A 21,893-nucleotide genomic window follows, 5' to 3' on the forward strand; every position below is an offset into this window, starting at 1 on the left:
TTCCCTAGAAAGGGAACTGTAACAGTGTATCTTAAAAGGTAACACAATGTAACCTTGCTCCCACCTGAAATGTGTCCCCACATTAAGTCCTTGAATTTGAGGGTATTGGACCTGGAAAGTCCTTGAAAGGTCCTTGAATTTGAAGTTAGCGAAGGTGTGGGAACCCTGAGTTTAGTTTGGGTCGGGTCAGCTCACCTCACTTTGGCGTGGTTAGCTTTTCCATCAAGTTTACTACTCACTTCGCAGTGGGAGGGATTATAGGCATTCCGTTATATTTGCGCTGCCTACTGCTGTGACATCATACAAGTGAGAGCGTTGTACATTCCCATACATTTATTATTTCTCAGTCCACCAAAAAATTTTAATTGGCCACCACAAATAGATGTTTGCACATCGCATTTATCACTAACGTTACCTCTGTCTCTCATGACAGTTTCTGTTTAAACACCACGGCGTCAGTCGAAGGCGCTCCGCTGAGCCTCATTGAAGTTGCATTTAAGCATATAATGCTGACGTGCTCATCGCCAATGTTCCGCCACAAACTGCAAGTTTGGAAAAAACTGTTATGGTGTCCCTGATTTTTAACCTGTGGATGTTTGTTCGTGAGTTTGGGAACTTATACCAGAGCACAGATGACAACATTTTTGCTTGAGACAGCGCAAGCTAGCCTAGCACAGGAAAAGCTAATCTACATTATAGCGATGACGCTGCATTGACGATTCTCTTTATGGTGATTTTATTTACGTTACACCATTGCCTACAATGACACTGATGAGGGGTTGCCCTGTTTCAAGATGGCGGCTCTATTTGAAGCATTCGGTCCAATGAACTGCTGTAGCCAAGACGACATCTAGTGTACATATATGACTGAATAGCAGTGCCGTGTTTGAATAGTTCAGATTGAGGGGCGGTATTATGACATCACAAGGGGAGCCAAATGTCAAATACCTATTTTTTCACATGCTTGCAGAGAATGGTTTACCAAAACTAAGTTACTGGGTAGATATTTTTCACATTTTCTAGCTTGATAGAAGCACTGAGGACCCAATTATAGCACTTAAACATGAAAAAATCGGATTTTTATGGTATGTCCCCTTTACAGTTTTTCTCTGTCGTTTTGGTACATTTCTCGAATCATACTCACAATTTGCAAAACAATAAGTGCATTTCTCAAAACAATTCGTACAAATAGCAAAACACCATGGATTATCTGCAAAACCCCCTCTCTTACTCAAAATCCTTAGTTCATCTCTCATAAGTAAATATCTGTCAATGAACATGTCAGTGCCATCAGAATGACAAATCCTTGTGAATTATCTACGGATAAGACAGTCTAATTGTTTAGTCATGTTGTCAATATAACACTTTACTCTGAAGTAATGTTCTGATGTAAACTATGGCTAAAGTTTTGACGAGCAGTATTTTTAAATTGTAGGTTACACCTTAGTGTAAGTTATGTGGGAGTTTGATTGCAAGAGACTGGACAAAATGTACATTTACACTTTTACTGTTTGTACTGTAATTCGTTGACAGACCATGTCATTGTCATACAGAAAGGAAAAGACAGCACTGCATAGCACAAAGAAAAACAAAAGTGGGAATTACACTGAAGACTTCCTATACCTCCTGACCCAGCAAAGCATGTTTGGCTAAAACAAGGCTAAATTTGGACTGCCAGTGAAAGTCTAATAGATGTCTTACCATAGCCCAAGAATAGACGATGCATATACTTTTAGAACATGTAAAAGAAATGAAAGCACACTGTAAAAAATAAAATGACCATTTGTTCAGAAAACAGTTTTTTTTTAGTTACAGATAATTGGAATTGTGAATATTGTGAGTCTATGTAAAAATCCATGTTAGTCCAACAATATGTAGCAAAATGTTGTAGCAACGTCCTTAACCAAGTTATATGAACATACATTTTATAATTGAGTTGCGCGCGCATGCATCTACGGGGTTTCCTTTCTCATTATCAGCCTCGCCACGTTTTCTGGCTGCCATTTTGGACTTGGAGCAGGGAGAAACAGTTTCAGGTGAGTAATTAACGTTAATTAATTTTAAGCACTTGAAATGAAAAGCTTTTTCTTTTTACAAACAATGTATTTCATTAGTGATGCAAATATGTTTGCGCAGTGGAAGCATAGTTTTCATAAAGACTTATTGTGGCAGGTAATTATCATTTTCACTTAAAAGTTGTAATGTTGACATACTTATATTTATCTTTGAAATTTAAAATTAGATGTAAGGTTAAATATTGAAATTGAATATGAACTAGTGATTCGGAATCAATAACGCAATCCAATCAGGACCTCGAAGCAAATTATATATTAACTTTACGCGGTTATATTAGCGTACTTAATGAAAATATGGTTTAAGCAAAAAATGTCCAGAGTTAATATTGATGGCTTTTTGTTAGGCTATTGATAATGTGGTGCTATTGTAATGTTTAAGAGGAAGTGGTTGTACTCCGTATTAACGAATTTAAATATATTTTTCATAGTGTTAAACCGGATTTTTGATGTGTTTGACTTTTACTACGCTGTACGGCAATACTGATTCTAGAACAGTCTGCTGTGTATGCTCTCGCTGTACTTTGACGTCATATGCCGTTCAGTCTGCGCAGCGCTCTATGCATATTATGTATTTTCAATCTATCCGTCGTACCTGTGCCTTGTCGACATCACACGAAACCCACGTCGTAATCAACCTCTTTCCAAAGTCTGGAAAAAGCAGTTTACATTAACAACTTCGAGATGAATGCGACTATCGGACTATCACGTGGGTTTGTTGTGTGTGTGACCGAAGCGCCATTTGGAAGGCATCGTAAATTCACTGACTACGCAATAAATAAGACTACTCGCGAAAAGAAGTCGGATTTGTTCCTTCAGCTTCGTACTTAAACTTGTAAGCTCTTGTTTATGGTATGTACATGAACAATTACCAAAACTATAAATCTGCTGAATTCTGTAAACATTTCACCAATGACTGGGTATAGGATTTATTTACATTTTCACCAAACGGTAATTTTCTGTACATGTTTTTCTCTGAAGCATGCTGTGTTCCACGGTGAACACACTACAGTGCTATTTGCTATACTTGCTTAATTATCAGTATATAAAATTACTGACAATATATTTTGTCTCTGTGTATCAATGCACACTATAGTTAGCACTTTTGTAATTAGTTGTCACCAAATGACTACTTTGCCTTAAGCAGTAAACCTTAACCCATTTGGTTTCCTTGGTGAATGTAAGACAATAAAGTATAAATAAATTGGAACTAGATTATTATCATGTGAACATGATTTTAAACAGTTTGAAATTAGTTAAAAATGCTGAAGAATATTACCATATTGAGTGCAATATATTGTCAAATTAGTTTTTTTTCATGTGTTTTCAAATACGTTTGTAACTCATGCATTTTTTTCTATTTTCCAGGATTATGAAAATACTTGCCTGATGGTATGTGTAAAGGTGTTTTTTTTTAAATTGGGGAAAAAATCATTGTAATTTTTAGTTAAAGAACTTTCTCTGTCTACCTCTCACTTTACAGGCTTTACTACTGTGAGTTGTCATTTCTTTAACCGATGCCCGACTTCAGCTTTTTGAAGTGCCACAGTCTGTCGAGTCCCTTATTAGTATTCTGAAGGATAAACTGCAGTTACAAGGACAGTTCATCTTGCAATTTCAGGACCCTGATTTTGGGAATGCCCTTTGCAGCCTGACTGACATCTCGGAACAGCCCAATGAAAAAGCAGTCTTGCATATTCCCGGAACATCCATGCAACCACACAGATGCTTCACTTGAAGAACAAAAACTTTTATTGATTGATGAAACAAAAAAGGCAAGAAGCAACATGGTGATCATACGTGAAAAAATGGAATTAACTTTTTCCCTGAGGAGAAAAGAAGTGGTAGAAGATCAACCAATGGTTGTAGACTTGCAGCAGAGGTGGCCTGCACTTTTTCTCCAGGAACAGGTAATGTTTTTCTTTGTTAAAAAGGCTAATTTGAATGATTTTGTTTTATTATCCTAAATTTGTTAGAAACGTGTAAAATGTTTTTATTACTTAAAGGGTTAGTTCACCCCAAAATGATAATTTTATCAAAAATCACTTACACTTCTGATTGTCTCCAGATCACATTTTTAGATATTTTTAATTAACACTGTGAGGCTTCTGTCTGTCCGATTGACTTCAAATTGTTGAATAAAACTGCTCATTTTGTTTTTTGTGCACACAAGTGTTGTCGTTGCTTCATAATATTATTATTGAACTACTGATGGCACATGGACCTTTTTTGGCGATGCCTTTTCTTTTTTTGTGGGGTGGTAGGGAAATTGTGAAACAAACTGAAGTCAATCGGACAGACCAAAGCCTCCTGGTTATCATCAGAACACATTTTTTAGATATTTTTGAAGACAATCGGATCACTTTGTGTTTTAGAACGACAAGTGATTTAGTGATTTATTAAAAAAAATAGCATTTTGGAGTGAACTAACCCTTTAAGGCACCACATGTAATACACATTTTAACTATCTGTAAATGCCATTTCTGGTGTATTAAAGGACATTGACATTAGATTCACGCTGATTTTGCTACAAGAAGTAGTGTTTCTGCATGAATAGTATTTCAAGTTAAGACGCATGTTTTTTTTATCCGGTTTATGCTTTAAGTTTTGTTACCGTTACTACAATATGTATTTGTTATAAACAGATTGCTGAGGAATTCTTCAGAATCCCGGATAAAGACCTTCTTGATGTCTTCAGGGCAGCAATGGACCGATTTACAACAAAGCTCTTGAAAGTATACAGAGCTCGAAAAGCTGCATTTGGAGAGGATATGGAACAGCTCCTAGAAAGACTTGATGAAAGGGCAAGTTTAGTTTCATAACTTAACTGTTGTGAAGGTTTATTCACATTAGGTTGTCTGATATGAACCGTTTTCTTACTTTGGCTAATTGTTTGTTACCTTTGTATGTTTTTAAGATGACCGATATTGTTAATCACAGAAGGACTACTGCTTTGAAAGGCCTGCCTTTGTTTCTTTGAGAGGACCCAAACAAGCTGTTCAAGACATGCAAAGTAAGTAGTAAAGGCTTAAAGTTTTGAGATTTGATTATTTTTGTTCATTAGGTTTGTTTAAAAAAAGTGAATATTTACTTGTTCTAGTCTTATATTTGTGAGTCTGCAAATGTTGACTGTTTAATGACTATTAGGTCTGTGACCGTGGCAGTTTTTTTACCACTGCGGTGGTAATGCACAAATTCACCAAGGTGGTTAGGTTAGGTTAAAGGGCAAACTTTATTTTTCCCCGAAGGGAAATTTGTCTTGGGCAAAGGTGCTACAGTGTTGTTCTGAACAGACAATAAAAAAACCCAAACATTAATAATAATAATAAACAAAAATACATCCATTAATAAATCTAAAATGTTAAGTGTGTATACACGATGTTCTAATATGTTGTGTGGACATTATTTTTTGGTAGAGTTCAGCATTTTTATCGAGGCAGGAACAAATGAAAGCTTCAATCTGTTAGTTTTGCATATTGGCATTCTTGGTGCGGTGGTTATAGATTGTGTTTGTGAAATTCTTTCTCTGCTGGTGGGTGCTCGTCACAGGGTCAGGCAATGCTTAGGTTACTTAGCAACGAAAGGCGTTTTGAAGAGGGGGAAAGCGGCGCGATCATGTTTTCCGTGTGGTTTTAGACGCGACGTGAAGTAAATGTTAAGCAACTGTGCGTATGTACTTGGCCATTTCGTCGGCTGCTCGAGCCGAGCCCCAGAGGACCCAGGGGATCGCCGCATATCTGCGTGTTTATTGTAGCACTTACACTCATGAAACAACAAGTGAGAAACCTTTTTTGGGTTATAATGTTTCCGGAGGCGCTGAAAACGCGTTCTGATGGTATACTGGTAGCGCAGATTGATACTTTTTCGCAACTTTAAGTGACCAAGCCAGAACAGCCGTTTCTCAATCCAAAGGCTGCAGCCTTCGGTGGTCGCATATGCAGGCTGCATGTCATCAAGCCTGGTTTATTATTTTCAGACATTTGCAAGTCATAAGCATATTAGAACATTTGCAAGTCATAAGCATATTACAACAATGTATGATTATCAAAGAATAATAGTCAACTTTATAATTGTTAATGTTATGAAATAAGACATCTTGATGACGCATGCAGCTTGCAAATGCGACCTCCGGAGGCTACAGTCTTCGAATTGAGAAACGGCCAATATCTTGCCTCATTGTTCTGCTCCCAAGTCAGCGGGTCATCACTTATATCAGTTGTCTTTCCTTGCAAATAGAGCATTAACTCTGGGTCTGCGGGCTGTTTGCGTTAACACTAACCTTAAGACATCTCACTGGGCAAGATTATACTTTTATATTTTTTATAATTTGTGACATGCACACTTCCCGACCGTGGGTTGCACTCCACCACCGCGGTGGTTCTGTGGTAATTACAACCATCCCAGCCCTAATGACTATGACTTTTATGGTCTATTATGGATAGAATGCAACTACAAAATATCTGTTCTAATAGATTATTGTTTGTGTAACAGGACAACGAAGATGGGGCAAAAGGAGTGTCTATTGCCATTCTGTGTTTTGGAAGATGAGACCCAGGGACCATCACCAGAGGTTGTAAACATTGCTGTTGTGTTGGAGCAGGTCGTCGTTTTGAAAGATCTCCCAGATATTTCTACTGCTCTTGCATACCTTTTTGGCCTTCTGTATGCATTAAACATGTCCTATCCTCAAGCTCTTAAGTACACTTTTGACACCATTCAGAATGTTTTCATGGAGCTGGGATCTGGATGCACCAAACGTGTACTTTCTCTGAAGAACAAACTGTTGTAAAGAAAATCAGAACCGTGTTTTTGGATTCTTTTTGATGTTCATTTGTTTTAAGACCTAAAGTTCGCTTGGATACAAGGTCTGGGGATTCTTAGTTGGCATCTCTATTTCTTGTTACAGATGTCAAACTGTTCCAAATGCACCAAACGTGTGCTTTCTCTGAAGAACAAACTGTTGTAAAGAAAATCAGAACAGTGTTTTGGGATCCTTTTTGGGATTCATTTGTTAATAGACCTAAAGTGCAGCTTGGATACAACGTGATTCTTTAAGGTGACATCTATTTTGCTTGTCATAAGATGCATAAGACTGTTCTTAAAGAGTAACTAAACCCTAAACCAACTTTTTTTAGTTAATGATCTGTAAGAATGATGCTTTATTAGTGCTGCTCATTGATTTTAGTAAGTTTTTTGACATTTGGATATAAAGTGTTTCAATACTGCAATATATAGTGTAAAAACATCTGAGTGCTGCCCTCTTCAGGTTGAACGGTGGCTACTGCAGTTAAATTTTCCTATTGGATGTTGGGTTCAAAAAATTACTCGTGACGTAAACAGATTCAAGCTCACCACGCCCTTGTTACGATCTCAACACACACTTGGTACGAGCTTTAGTTCGTCATCTCTATCTCCGTTGGGATCTGCCCACTTTTCTTGCATTTTTCAAATATTGCCAGTGGGTGGAGTCACGCTCTGACCAGGGGTTTAGTTACCCTTTAAAGTGTATATAATTGTAATTTTGTATTACATCATACCATACCAGGTTAGTGGTTTCAGTAAGCATGTCTGCTCTTATAACTGGTTGTTTAAAATTGAAATTGTTAAAGGGATAGTTTATCCAAAAATGAAAACTGTCACATTTTGTCACTCTTATTTTTTTACAAATGTCTTCATTTTGAGGAACAGGAAGAAAGATGCTTTGAGGAATGTTTGTAAACAAACCGTTCATGAGCCTCATTCATTTTCATAGTAGGAAAAAATAATACTTTAGAAATGAATGGGGCTCATGATCTGTTTTTAGGGCTCATGATCTGTTTGGTTACAAACATTCCTCAAAATATCTTATGTTCATCAAATCAAATACATTTATACAGGTTTGTAACAACATGGGAGTAAGAAAATGACACAATTTTCATTTTTGGGTGAACTATCCTTTTAAATAAAACTGTACAAGTGTTTTAAATGTTGGTTTAAATGGGGTAATTTGAAAAGGTTTAGATTACAGAACATGTCAAGGCATTAAAAACACTATTGTTGGATAAAAAAAAAATCCTAAATTGATACAAGTTTTATGCTGTTACAGTTAAGTGATTGTCTGTATGCTTCGTGTATGCAAAATTTAAGTTCCTACTGAAGACGGAATCTAGACTTTTTAAAGTGCAGCTGCTGTGTCACAACTTTAAAAAAAAAGTTAAATGTTGTGAAGAGTTTGGGGTTGTGTAGCATCTTATTTCTAATTGAAATAAATTATGCTAAAAAGAATTGTTTTTGACCTGTCTTTATTTTGCCAATTGAACATTTCTCATCCACAAAACATAAAAAAGCTAATTAACTGAACAACAGCAATTGCGGTGACATAAATATCATTATTAGGAAAATTTAAAAATCAAAATTGCATAAACAAGCAAGTGTTAGTTGGCAAACATGCATAATAATTTTGCTAATTGAAAATTCTTCATCCACAGAACATAAAAAAGCTAATTAACTGAACAACAGTAATTGGTGTAAAACAAAAATCTTAATTAGGAAAATAAGAAAATCAGAATTGCAAAAACAAGCAAGTGTTAGTTGGCTGAACATCTTATTATTACTATGTGTAATTATTTAAAATACATTGAGACAACGCAAAAGTCTTAATGCATCAGGTTGACTCACTTTTTTACGTTTTCGCAGCAATTTTTTTTTTACAGTGCAAACACCTTGACCACCTGTTGACTTTGCTTACATGTTGGAATATCATACATCTTCAAGTTATTTTGGCAATAATGGCATGTAACCAAATTCAAGGTTATTTAGGGTACAAGTGGGTGACTCATAGCCGGACTATATTGGACCTATAGTTAGCCATCATTTCAACGTCTCTTTTTTTTGCTTGCTGGGGACGTTCCTGTCTGTAAGAGAAAGTCAAGATTCACCTGGGAGCAATTTACCAATTCAGGAGAGATTTAGAAAAAACGTCTAATGGAAATGTATAGAAATATGTTTGACCAAACCCTGTATTATGACAACTTGTTTAGTCATTTTGCATGTAAAGTCTTATACTATGAACTAATGCCTAAATGTTGTGGGTGGTGAGACTATTCAACAGAGACCCATTATAATTAGGGCTGTCAAAAGATTAATCGTGATTAATCACATCTAAAATAAAAGTTTGTGTTTACATAACATATGTGTGTGTAGTGTGTATAATTAATATTTATATATAAAAACACACACAGTCATGTATATATTTAAGAAAAATTGGTTATATTTATATATAAAATATTTATATTTCTATATAATATAAATTATATAAATGTTTATACAGTATATAAATGCAAATATTTCTTAAATATACACATGAATGTGTGTGTATTTATATATACATAATAATTATACACATTACACACACATATGTTATGTAAACACAAACTTTTATTTTAGATGTGATTAATCACGATTAATCTTTTGACAGCCCTAATTATAATACATTTTGATCAACATGACATAAGCAACTGATAATGTAGGAAAAGCAGAGAATTGTACATAATCATTTGCATGGATGTACCAAAGCATTTGCAACTTGTTCAAAGAAATGAAAAACTGCTTTTTTGATGTGCACAAGTGATACAATGATGTGAGAATTGAACGCGTAGTTTTGAGAATTTCAATTTTGATCTGAGAAATGTACCAAAGCCACTGAGAAAAACTGTAACATTTCTCAGCCTTAAGCCATCCTACTGTAAGTGTATATGACTTTTATCTTTTAGCTGAACACAATCTGACTCATAATAAACAACATCTTGCCCAGCACTTCTGAGATGTAGTGATGGGGTTTTGTAATGTTGGGTCAGTGGTCAGCCTCCAGCCTGACCTCAACTTTCTTCTAAACACGGTTACAGCTGTAGTTTATACACTTTGAAATATACATCTTTACAGAAACCAATCACTTTGCCTCAGAAGACATTTTATTACTGCTTGGATTAGTTTTTAATTGATTAAATTTTGGCGGGGTGCACGTCAGGCTTCGCACAGGCTACAGATAACCTACGGCATAACTATGGTGTAGACCTTACGCACAACTATTAATTAGGCTTAAATAATTTTTATTTTGGGGTGAACTATCTTTAACGTTAATACAATTGTTTATTGTTAATTTATGTTAGGTAAATAATCATTACATGATTTCAACAGATTTCGTTAAAAAATTGTACTAGTAAATCATAAATAAGAGTAAAATTAATACATGTTGTAAAATTATTCTTTAAAAATATTCTTGTAAGTTCATGTTAGGTAGTCTAGTTACACTGTAAAAACTACTTGTACTACACTGTAACTTACTGTAGATTTTACATTTATGTTATTTACTGGCAACAGTTTGTTCAAAGTTAAATGAACATGAAACATTTCAGTCTTTATCTTCTACAGTAAGTTACTGGCAATCCGCTGCATAATTGCACCAATTTTTTTACAGTGTAATGTTAGCTTATATATTATTTATTTCAGATAGAAAAAAAAGTTGGATTAAATTAAAAAATTATTCAATTGGTAAAACTTAAAAAAACGAAAGTCAATTTTTTATTGATAAAGCTTACATTTTTAGGTGTTACCAATTAACAAAATCATTAACTAAAAATTTAAAAATTTTCATATTACATTTTTAACTTAAATTGAGAAAATGTAAATTGATAAAACTTAAACTTTATAAGTATTACCTGTTGAAGTAATTGATCCAACTTTCACTTTTTACAAATCCAACTTTCACTTTTTGATAGATAGATAGATAGATAGATAGATAGATAGATAGATAGATAGATAGATAGATAGATAGATAGATAGATAGATAGATAGACAGATAGACAGATAGATACATAGAAACATATAGATGGCCTAAGTAGCACTTTGTCTTGTAATGTCAGGTACACTTTAGTCCATTATTTAGGAAAATGAAACAATGTAACTCTCCCTACTCAAGATTTATGATTGATAGTTCAACTAATGAACTCTACTAATTGTTGTTAAGTATTAAGTCAACAGTTGGCAAGTGGGAAACCTGTTGCTTGTACCAACATATCCATTGTGTTCCATTGCCTGACAACTTCCTTAATATCAAAGTCTACACCATGGCACAACGGCGTTATAAACTGCTGCGGTTTCTTTGAACTTAAAGAAAATATTTAAGCACTCGTTCGGACTAGTTTCAGCACATTTCTCCAGCTCTATAGAGAAATCGTTTTAATTGTTTTAATGCAATATTAAAACTGACATTTTATGAGTAATGTACTGTAAAACATCAAATCTTGCTTCTGTAGCTCTTTGTTGTCCAGCCTCAGGCATGCGTCACCAACGAGACTCTTAAAGTTACATTTTAATCCAATTCTTCATGTATTTTCCTTTGCATTCCGAATCATTGACCATGTAAAGATCCCTATGGGATACTTGAATCTGATTGGTCATTTAAGATATTCAGCTGTCAATTAAATGTATTCATTTGTTTGCACGATGACTACTAAACTAAATATTTGACTGGTGTCCCTGGCAACCTTGGCTACACTTGGCTAGTTTTATTTTTAATGTTTCGGTCTTTCTCTTCTGTGTTTGCTGCCTTTAAATTTTAAGTAATTTAAACTATCTTGACTACTGATGAGTTGCTCATACAGTAAATCTTATAAAAATTGAAATTGCTTCACTTATTGAGTTAAATTAATGTAAAAATATATGTTTTCATGACACATGATATAATTAAACTCAAATCTAAATTCTATGTCAATTTATTTATACATGGTACAAATTTGGCCTTTTATTAGCTACTTAATTGAATGATGACTCTTAATTTGCAATAATGGCCGTCTTACTGTATTTTGCCACGTTTGTCTATTAGTCATCTTAACTGGAAATCTATGGTAAAAAGTGACGTTTGATTCCAACATTTGCACCAATCACAGTCTGGAATCAGAGGGATCAACTGGCATTCTGCTTCACCATGATCCATTCGGTTCATTCACTCCTGAAATCCCACCAAATCCCAACAGTGAAAATCGACACCGTGGGCAAATCGAAAGCTAATTTAGACACCTTCTCGGTCTCTGTTGTGTTTTCGCCGTTGTGTCACATTCTGTCGTTGGAGCCTTTGTTTTACTTTGTTTTCCGTGGCATCTAAAGGAAAGCTGACCCCACAGATGCAGGTGCCGAAATAATTTATCACTTCTGGCACCTCGTGGCATCATCACAATGGCCAGTGGCTCAAAGTGAGGAAACAGCATATCGCTGCTCGTGCTGCGAGACAAAAGCGCAGGTGAAATTCCACACTAGTTACCCATAAATTGACTGCGTCACCTTGCATGCAGCTACTGGCGTTTAAGTAAACGCTGTTTGGCTGTCACACACCGCTTGTCGCCTCGGTTTACCTCGACGTCATGTTAACTTATGCAGTTCTGTGGCAGGGTGGCTTGAAGTTACCATAGGTAGAAGACGTCACTGTGCATCAAAGGAGAAGAGGATCGCATGACAATAATTAATTGTGCCAAGTTGCTGTTTTGACAGGCCTTTATTTTTTATATTCAGGGTTGTATTCTTCTTTATGTTGAGTTAAATGTGAACAAATTTAGGGTGTGTTGTGTAAATCATTTTGAATACCTGATAATCCATCTAATTGAACATTGTTATAGAATTTTTTTAATTGACATAGCCAACCGAATTTTTTGTCTCAAAAGCGCAACACTCATCAAATCGCCCTCCGGCTCTTCCCTCCCCTCACGTCAAATAAATTTTCCATTTGCTCAGCAAGTTGTTTGTTGACATTGTCATTGAGCCCGTGTTACACACGTTGCCGGGTAACCATGAAAAAAGACATCCTAACATTTAAATCACACGCAAAACAAAAACCACAAGAATGTACAACATCTCCCGCCCACTGCTAATAGATCTGAATGGAGTCTGCTGACGCAAAAACCTTCGGAGACGACAAGGCGGTGGGCGGAGCTTCGTTTCTCCAGCTGTGAGAAACTTCTTTAAGAAACTGCGTTGATTGACACATAAACCCTTCAATGAGAATGAGTCATTGTATTTCACCACTGCTATGACTGCCGGTCTGCAACATAAAATGACAAAAAATGTATCTTACGTAGTTTGCTCACCCTCATGTCATCCCAGTTGTGCATGACTTCCGTTCTTTAGTAAAACAAACAAAATATTTTATATTAAAATGCAGTTATGTTATCTTCTTACACTGTAAAAAGTGAAAAGTTAGATCAACTTAAAATATTGCTTTAATTGGTAACATTTACAAAAAATATGTTTTACAGTGTATTTGATGCTTAAAATGGTGAAGGTCCAAAAAGCATGTATATGCATCATTAAAATAATTTAAATAAATCATTTTAAAGATCTTTTTGTCACGCAAATGCGCAAAAACTAATGATATTTAAAGCTATTGATACACAACATATTGATTGCCTAAATAGATGCAAATAAGAATCATTTCACTTCAGAAGACATATATTAACCTACTAAAGTCATTAAGATTACTTTAATGATGGATGGATGTAGTTTTTGGAGCTTTAACATGTTGAGCCCCATATAAAAAGATAACATCAGTGTTTGAATTGAGGGGGGGGCTGGGGTGGTCCCGGATCTTCAATAAGCATTGAGGTACTTCCTATAAAGCATAAAAATATAAATTAAGGGGGTCCCCTGGTTTTTATTACAATTAAAATACAACATGAATTTAAAATTATCATGCTGCGTTGCCACAAAATGATTATATTTGTCCCGAATATTTGTCCCGAATTTGCAATAAACAAATCCAAAAGATTTATGTCTGAAGTAAATGTGAACTCTCAAATGCGCCTATCTTATTTAATAAACCAAGCTTAATCCATGTTCTCATACTGTTTATGCCAAATTCTGACTCTTCCATCTGAATGTCTCAAAAGAAATCAAGACTCATCAGACCAGGCAACATTTCCCAGTCTTTAACTGTCCAATTTTGGTGAGCTTGTGCAAATTGTAGCCTCTTTTTCCTATTTATAGTGGAGATGAGTGGTACCCGATAGAGTCTTCTGCTGTTGTAGCCCATCCGCCTCAATGTTGTGCGTGTTGTGGCTTCACAAATGCTTTGCTGCATACCTCGGTTGTAACGAGTGGTTATTTCAGTCAAAGTTGCTCTTCTATCAGCTTGAATCAGTCGGCCCATTCTCCTCTGACCTCTGCCATTAACAAGACATTTTCGCCCACAGGACTGCCGCATACTGGATGTTTTTTCCTTTTCACACCTTTCCTTGTAAACCCTAGAAATGGTTGTGCGTGAAAATCCCAGTAACTGAGCAGATTGTGAAATACTCAGACCTGCTCAACTGGCACCAACAACCATGGCACGCTCAAAATTGCTTAAATCACCTTTCTTTCCCATTCTGACATTCAGTTTGGAGTTCAGGAGATTGTCTTGACCAGGACCACACCCCTAAATGCATTGAAGCAACTGCCATGTAATTGGTTGATTAGATAATTGCATTAATGAGAAACAGGTGTTGCTTATAATCCTTTAGGTGAGTGTATTTCAAAATGTATTTCAGGGCATCAAATACATTTCTAATTTTACAACCCATATGGCAAAAAAATATTTTTTCCTGGTGAAAATATAGAAGTTTATAAAGTATATTTTTACAGTTGAATATATACTTAACCTTTCAAACCATTTATGTTTACAGGTGTGTAACATAAACAAAGTTTTTTTCATTGCAAGGTGAATATAAATGCTTTAAAAATATATTAACTACTCTAATTGGAAAACTGGATTAAAATAATATAAAATTATTCATGTTTAGCTGAAGAATGAAAGTCATGTACATCTAGGTTGGCATGATGAAGAGTAAATTATGAGAGATTTTTCAGATTTTTTTCAGGTTTTAAAAAGTATATTTGATTAATTTTAAAACAATTATGCTAGGTTTTACCCTGTCATGTATGGGACAGTATGCTGATACTACAATCTCATTACGTGACAGTTCAAAGTTTTAGTTGCTTAGCAAGTATTTATCACTCTTGTTAACTAAGTCCTAATGATCATTACTAGTGTTCCCAGAGTATTACCATAATGTCCCAACCTGATGTTACAGCAATTTGTACATATTTTATGACGTGGCTGATTCGAATGAATTTGAACAAACTTAATCGTCCGAAAACGCTTGATTATAAGAAAAAAATGTAATGATACCACACCCCTAATCCTGCCCCTAAACCCAACATCATTGATGCAAAAGGAAATTGTTCAGAAATATATGAATTTGGTCATACAAATTAGCCACCTTGTAAGGTGAGATTGTATTGAATTAGCAGCTAGGTTGCACTACAGCATCCTCTGCACAAATTACAAAAGTACTATAAAATTACATTTCAACTTACATTTTTCACAAAATATTTTTTACTTAAACATTACAGTTGAAATAACTTAATTTCTTAGGTGTTACCAATTGAGGTAATTTTTTTAATTGATCCAACTTTTTTCAGTGTAATTTAGTTTTGATCATTTGGAGTATCAAAAAGTTGGATGCAACTGACTACTCATAATAGAGTATATTCCATTAACCATACAGTAGTTTAACTGTAGAAAGCATAACTGTTTTATTAGTAAAACCGTGGTAACCACACATTTAATATGGTGTCACCGTGTAACCATGGTTTTTGTAGTAAATGGCATGGTAGCCTATCAATCTGTCATAAACTGTGGTTACTACACTTTCATTATAGTAAATAATGGTTTATTTTCCAAAAGAAAACTTTTTATTTGTAGCCATAAAATAATAAAGTCTTGTAATGGAAAAGAGTGCCATGATCATTTAATGTTTTGCTAAAGGATTATGATGGACCCTAGGCACTATTTCACATTTCCCAGGATGCACACTGTCATCATAGACGTTGCTATATTGTTTATTTTAGCATAACCAGAGTTTTATTCAGTTTATTGCTATGTTACATCACTTTGATCACCCAATGAAATTCTTTCACTACCTCAGGTATGAAGTACACGTTATGAGGTATTCCAGCAAATTCATTTCATAATTCACATCTACTAAACTGATACTACACTTACTGTAAAAGTTTACCTTTAGTCATGATTCATAAACAGAGCACTCTTTGTTAAGTAAAAAGGCCACGTGTCCGATAATTTTGCAAGACCTTTCTTGAGCTTACGTTCAAGTTACAACAGGAAGCAATGGTGCATCTTTTCATATGACCATGTGTAATGCTTTTTTATGATTGGTGGATGGGAACACACGCTTAGATTGCCAGATAAAAGTGTGGGGGTTGAAGTCTTTCATAATAAGGTCTCATTCAGTCTTATTCATTTAAGGCTGTTGAATTTATACCATTCATGTTTCTGTCATTACATCCTTGTTCTAGATCTTTTTTTTATTACATCTGGTTAATTTAATTGTGTCATCATTAACCCTCATGCTGTTACAGACCCAAATTATTTTTTTATCTGTTGAATACAAATGAAGATATTTTGATAAATGATGGTAACCAAATGATGGCACCCATTGACTTCCATAGTATTTTAGACCACGGGTGGGCATTCCTGGTCCTGGTGGGCCACTGTCCTGTAAACACACTAATCAAACACACCTAAATGTCATTTTCAAACTTTTGGTTAAAAATTCAGGTGTGTTTGATTAGGATTGGAGCTAAACTTTGCAGGACAGTGACAGGAACGCCCACCCCTGATTTAGACCATTAGCATTTATAAATTCACTTCTTTCAACAGACTATTCTCTGACCAGAACTTTTCCTGTTGATACTATTTATTATTTTCATTGACTTCACGATGTTACATATCAGAAGTCATTTCTTAAATTGTTTATAGTTTGTTTCTTGTTACCTGCTTGCCTTAAATCATACTCTTTTCACTGGCCACTGAAAAAGGTTTATGCTTCAGAAGAACACTATCCTATCAGCAAATCTTTATAATGCAAATGGTGTTGACCTTTATTGAACTTCTTAGAAATCATAATAAATCAGGCAAGAGAACAATAAACTACAGTGATATTGTTCATTTCTGTTGGTGCAGTTCATAGCTGGTCTGGATCAGAAGAAATGCTATTTGGTCCAGTTGATCGCGTGGGAGGCACGAGGATGCAGGTGAAGAAGGAAATACAAGACCTTTGTAGGACGCAGAGTGTGGGAATCTCCTCACCCGATTGTTATTAGTTTATGGAGTAACAATAGAGAGTTGATCCCAGAGCCTTCTCTCAGACTGGACTTAAGGTAATTTGATACAGTGGGACCAAAAAACCAAATGCAGCTAAACACATACACAAATACACACACACTTTAACACTCGCCTTGCAATTTGTGAGTATCTATATCAGACAAAATCATTTTTTTATGGATTACTTTATGGTGTCAATTTAGTAATTGCATTGAATAAATCAATAAATATGAGAAAATTCGCACACTGATCAAAAAAGTGTTTTAAGTAAACTTACGGTGTAACAATACTGCTCAATCTACAGGTTATTTAGTGCTCTAACATCCTGAAGTTTGACTTCTCAGAGTTATTCAAAATAAAAGTAAAGTGGGTTTAAATGTGAAAGATCATGTCGGGACAAAAGTAACACTTGTTACTTTTGTCCCGCTGCTAATGCTGTTGTACATGTTGAAAATTTATATTATCCTAATTTCATTTAATTTCATTTTCATAGTGTTCAAACTTTTTTAAAATGTTTTATTCACAACAATTTAAGTTTGTACTGTTTGAAATGATTCGAGCTTTGTGACATGGTGCATTATCCTGCTGGAAGAGGATGGGTACATGGTGGTCATAAAGGGATGGACATGGTCAGAAACAATGCTCAGGTAGGCTGTGGCATTTAAATGATGCCCAATTGGCACTAAGGGGCCTAAAGTGTGCCAAGAAAACATCCCCCACACCATTACACCACCACCAGCAGCCTGCACAGTGGTAACAAGGCATGATGGATCCATGTTCTCATTCTGTTTACGCCAAACTCTGACTACCATCTGAATGCCTCAACAGAAATCGAGACTCAACAGACCTGGCAACATTTTTCCAGTCTTTAACCGTCCAATTTTGGTGAGCTCGTGCAAATTGTAGCCGCTTTTTCCTATTTGTAGTGAAGATGAGTGGTACCCGGTGAGGTCTTCTGCTGTTGTAGCCCATCCGCCTCAAGGTTGTGCGCGTTGTGGCTTCAGAAATGCTTTGCTGCATACCTCGGTCGTAACGAGTGGTTATTTCAGTTTTGAAGCAACTGCCATGTAATTGGTTGATTAGATAATTGCATTAATGTGAAATTAAATAGGTGTTCCTAATAATCCTTTAGGTGAGTGTATATTTAATAAAAAATCTTGTTTTGTTGTGTTACTTTTGACCCACCTGTGTGTTCCTTTCATCCCTGCTATCAGGGTCAAAAGTATCAATTCACTACTCATGTTTAAAGTGAAATAATACGGAGTCGTTTTAAATTTTTTCAAAATTCCACCTGGTATTGACAGACCATACTTGTGAGTTACTGACCAGAGCAAAAATATATCTCTGTCTAAAACAATCATAAAAGCCATGGCAGATGGTTACTAGCTGTGCAAGGACAGCATACTAGTTAAAAGAGCTCGGCAAACAAGGAAGACGCCACAACAGGTGACATATAAAACATGACATCAAGGTGTTCAGACCTGAAAAAAAGCATTGCACTGCACAATCACCCTTAACCCTACAAAAAAGACAGTTGCTTTAAAATGTTATTAAAGTTGATTTATTATACACGCGACATGTCTATGGTAACGTTTCCTCTTTATTCTCACGCAAGGTCACTGTGACTTCAGCAAAATGTACCGTGGGTGGCTGTATCAGTTATGAAAGAGTAAAACTTGTGTGTATTGATAGAGTACTGAACTGATTTAACTCTATGTTCTCTGACCCCATTATGTTGTGACTGTAGGCGCCTATCTCACCTGAAGGAATTTCTGCATTTCCTGCAGCCAAATATGGTCAACTCCCACTGGATTCCGGTACTGGATTGTGCAACTACCTCCTCTTGAAGTAACACGCAACATCCTGCTTCATCTCAAAGATTTTTTTAATGGCCATAACTCATGTTGTTAAAGCAATAAGTAAACATCCCAGAGGTCTACTGTAACCCTTTGGTTTCCTGTTGGGTTCCTTAGCGTTATTATTGTAAAGGTCTGCAAATATCAATTCCTTTTTGAAAGGTTGACTCTGTGTATTGTTATTTTATCTTTGTTGTTCTGTCAATAGAATCTTTGAAGTTTTTTTTCACAAAAGATCTTTGGTAAATAGTCTGCTAGCCACATTGAATCAGATTGTCTAAAAATACTTTCTATGCTTTTCTAAAGATTACCACGGCTCACATTTTTATTAATGTTTATAAGAATATTAATATTGTTTCAAATAAAATTTTCTTGACCGCAATGGCAGAATAAATGCTTTCATTTCCCACTGAAGCGTTACAATAGTACATGTTGTTTGCACTGTATTTATCCTGTATTTCAAATGACCCTTATGAAGTCATACCCTCATTGTGATTTTTGCTTGTTTTGTTTATCCAGGTGCCTCTATTCAGTATGTATGTGAAAACTTGATGTATTTTGTCCTTGTTCTAAATGCTTAATCCATACTGTACTAATTTTCACATACATGATTTTCAATAGCACTTATATTACACACAAACTCCCATAAATAAGATACAAGAGAGCTACACACTTCTCTAACAACCTTTACGACCTGACCCATTGTTCAAGGATGTGGATCAATAGTCACATTTTAGACATGACACAGGCCTGCAATTTCTGAAACTGTGTATGTAATCGAATTTCTGCAATCGTGTATGTCCACTTGCTTCTCTCTGCTGAATTTTCTTAATGTACACAAAGCATAAAAACCCAACAGTGATTTATAGTACACTGTAATGCATTTCTACATATTGCCATTGTGATTTGGAAAGTGGTCATGGTTTGTATTCACCGGAGAAACAAAAAGATCAATTTTTCACCTTTTGTCACACTATTCATTCTGTCATTTCACAATGACAGTCTGGGTGTGTTCTCGGTTGGTTAGCGCTGAACGGTTTGCTTAGATCAATGCTGATTCTTGCTTTATTGAAAAGTACACATTTTAGCCGCTGTGCTGTAATAGCGAAGAACAATCAGGGCCTATTCAGGACTGAAGGACACCCTCCCTCAGTCAACATTTGGCTCTCAAATCCATAGCCGGCACCGGCTCTCTGGCCCCCGGAATGCATCAGTTACTTTCAATGCTCAGATATTCATTTACAGAGTTGTTGTGGGGATATTTTGTCTTGCCAACTAAATATAAATGTTTTTTTGTAGTGAAGCGGACACTGCACAAGCAGACGGTGCCTTGGCTAGTGAGGTTGTAGCTTTAATAATTTTACTTTTCGTTTGTAAAAGCTACTGTGTTCATATAGTCAGGGGGCGCAATATTAGTAAAACAGTCTTTCTCTGCAGGCATAAAATGGAGAAATACGGGATATTGAAACTGAATAACCAATCCAGCACACATGTTCAAGAGTGTGTGAGAGAGCGAGCAGTGTAATATGAGCTCCTGAAGGTGAGAAGTTCCAGGTCCAGTGCTGGTAACCACACACTAAAACTCACCACAATCCATCAACCGATTGCCTATGCAAATTTGATACCAGCCAGTGAAAGACGTGTCTGTTCTTTAATAGTGTTTGTATATATGTATATAATTCTGCATAAATACAAATCAGATATTAAATCAATGTTACAGTAAAACTGCTGATTTTGTAAATGTCAGGTGTTTCACATGTGTCTGTATTGACTTTCTGTAGCATCATGCTGAATTGAATGTAAAGTAATGTTGAAGACCATTGAAGATAAACAGATTTAATAACATGCAATTACTTTGGGTAACAGGTTTGACGACAGACTTGCAGGTTGTCAATTCTGTATGGGATTTTTTGTACTTCTGTAAAAGATACATGATATCTTTAATTATTTATACAATTAATAAATACTTGTAAGAGCGATTTTGAGTTTACATCAATGATGATTTCATTGAATGTTCTTAGATAAACTAATAATAATGCTTCATTGCAGTCGTGAGATTGACAGCCATCCTTTTTCCTATGCCCAAACACATACGTGATGTACTTAGTGTGTTTATAAATAAATACCAATCAGATCCAATGTCAGTTGTGGCTTGTTTGAAATAATAATAATAATAATAATAAAACTGTGGTTAGCTGCTGCAAGGTGCATCTGTATGTAGTATCATAAACTATATATGTATGTAGTATCATAAACTATACTATGAGTCTGTGAAACTGTCATTGTGCAGTGCATTCTGGGTAGGTGGCGCCATGTTTTCGGGCACACACGATAGGGCAGGGGTGGCGTGGGGTCGATCCTGGAGAGCCACAGTCCCGAGTTTAGTTCCAGCTCTAGTCACTCATACCTAAACAGGTTAATCAAGGTCTAAAGGGTCATTAAAAAGCTGCAGGCAGGTGAGGTTTGGACTGCAGCTCTCCAGGACCAACATTCACCACCGCTGGTATAGGACAATAATGCACTACATTTATTAAGTTCCAGAGGCATTTCCAAAAAATGACAGGTCATCGACCTGGATCCTGTTGAAGTTATGGATAAAATAACATGAATGTGAATTGCCGGCATGAATCTGAAGTTATAGCCTAGTTAACGTATTGTATGAATAAACGTAATTATGATTTATATGCTCATCGGCACTGTTATGCATCTGAAATTGAGTAATGTACATTACGTAATGCATACATTACACAAAGAATTTGAATCTCCCCGAAACCT

At 35.6% G+C, this 21,893-nt stretch overlaps 2 long non-coding RNA genes across 6 annotated transcripts in view; both read left to right on the forward strand.

The window, feature by feature from the left end:
• Positions 1-19,289, forward strand: part of LOC135776919 (uncharacterized) — a 53,280-nt gene extending 33,991 nt beyond the window's left edge. The window contains exons 2-3 of the long non-coding RNA XR_010544231.2: positions 17,122-17,318; positions 19,010-19,289. This is a non-coding gene — a long non-coding RNA (uncharacterized lncRNA). The remainder of the gene's footprint in view (positions 1-17,121; positions 17,319-19,009) is intronic.
• Positions 1,764-8,762, forward strand: LOC135776570 (uncharacterized). 5 transcript variants are annotated; one of them, XR_010544119.2, is made up of 6 exons: positions 1,764-2,924; positions 3,441-3,464; positions 3,556-3,982; positions 4,718-4,876; positions 4,990-5,085; positions 6,564-8,762. It is a non-coding gene; the product is annotated as an uncharacterized lncRNA (long non-coding RNA). The 5 variants fall into 5 exon arrangements; XR_012335398.1 differs by having other exon boundaries at positions 3,694-3,982; XR_010544120.2 differs by having other exon boundaries at positions 1,764-2,036.
• Positions 19,290-21,893: the final 2,604 nt, after the last annotated feature.

This window comes from Paramisgurnus dabryanus, chromosome 18 (assembly GCF_030506205.2).
Source record: "Paramisgurnus dabryanus chromosome 18, PD_genome_1.1, whole genome shotgun sequence".
Taxonomy (NCBI): Eukaryota; Metazoa; Chordata; class Actinopteri; order Cypriniformes; family Cobitidae; genus Paramisgurnus; species Paramisgurnus dabryanus.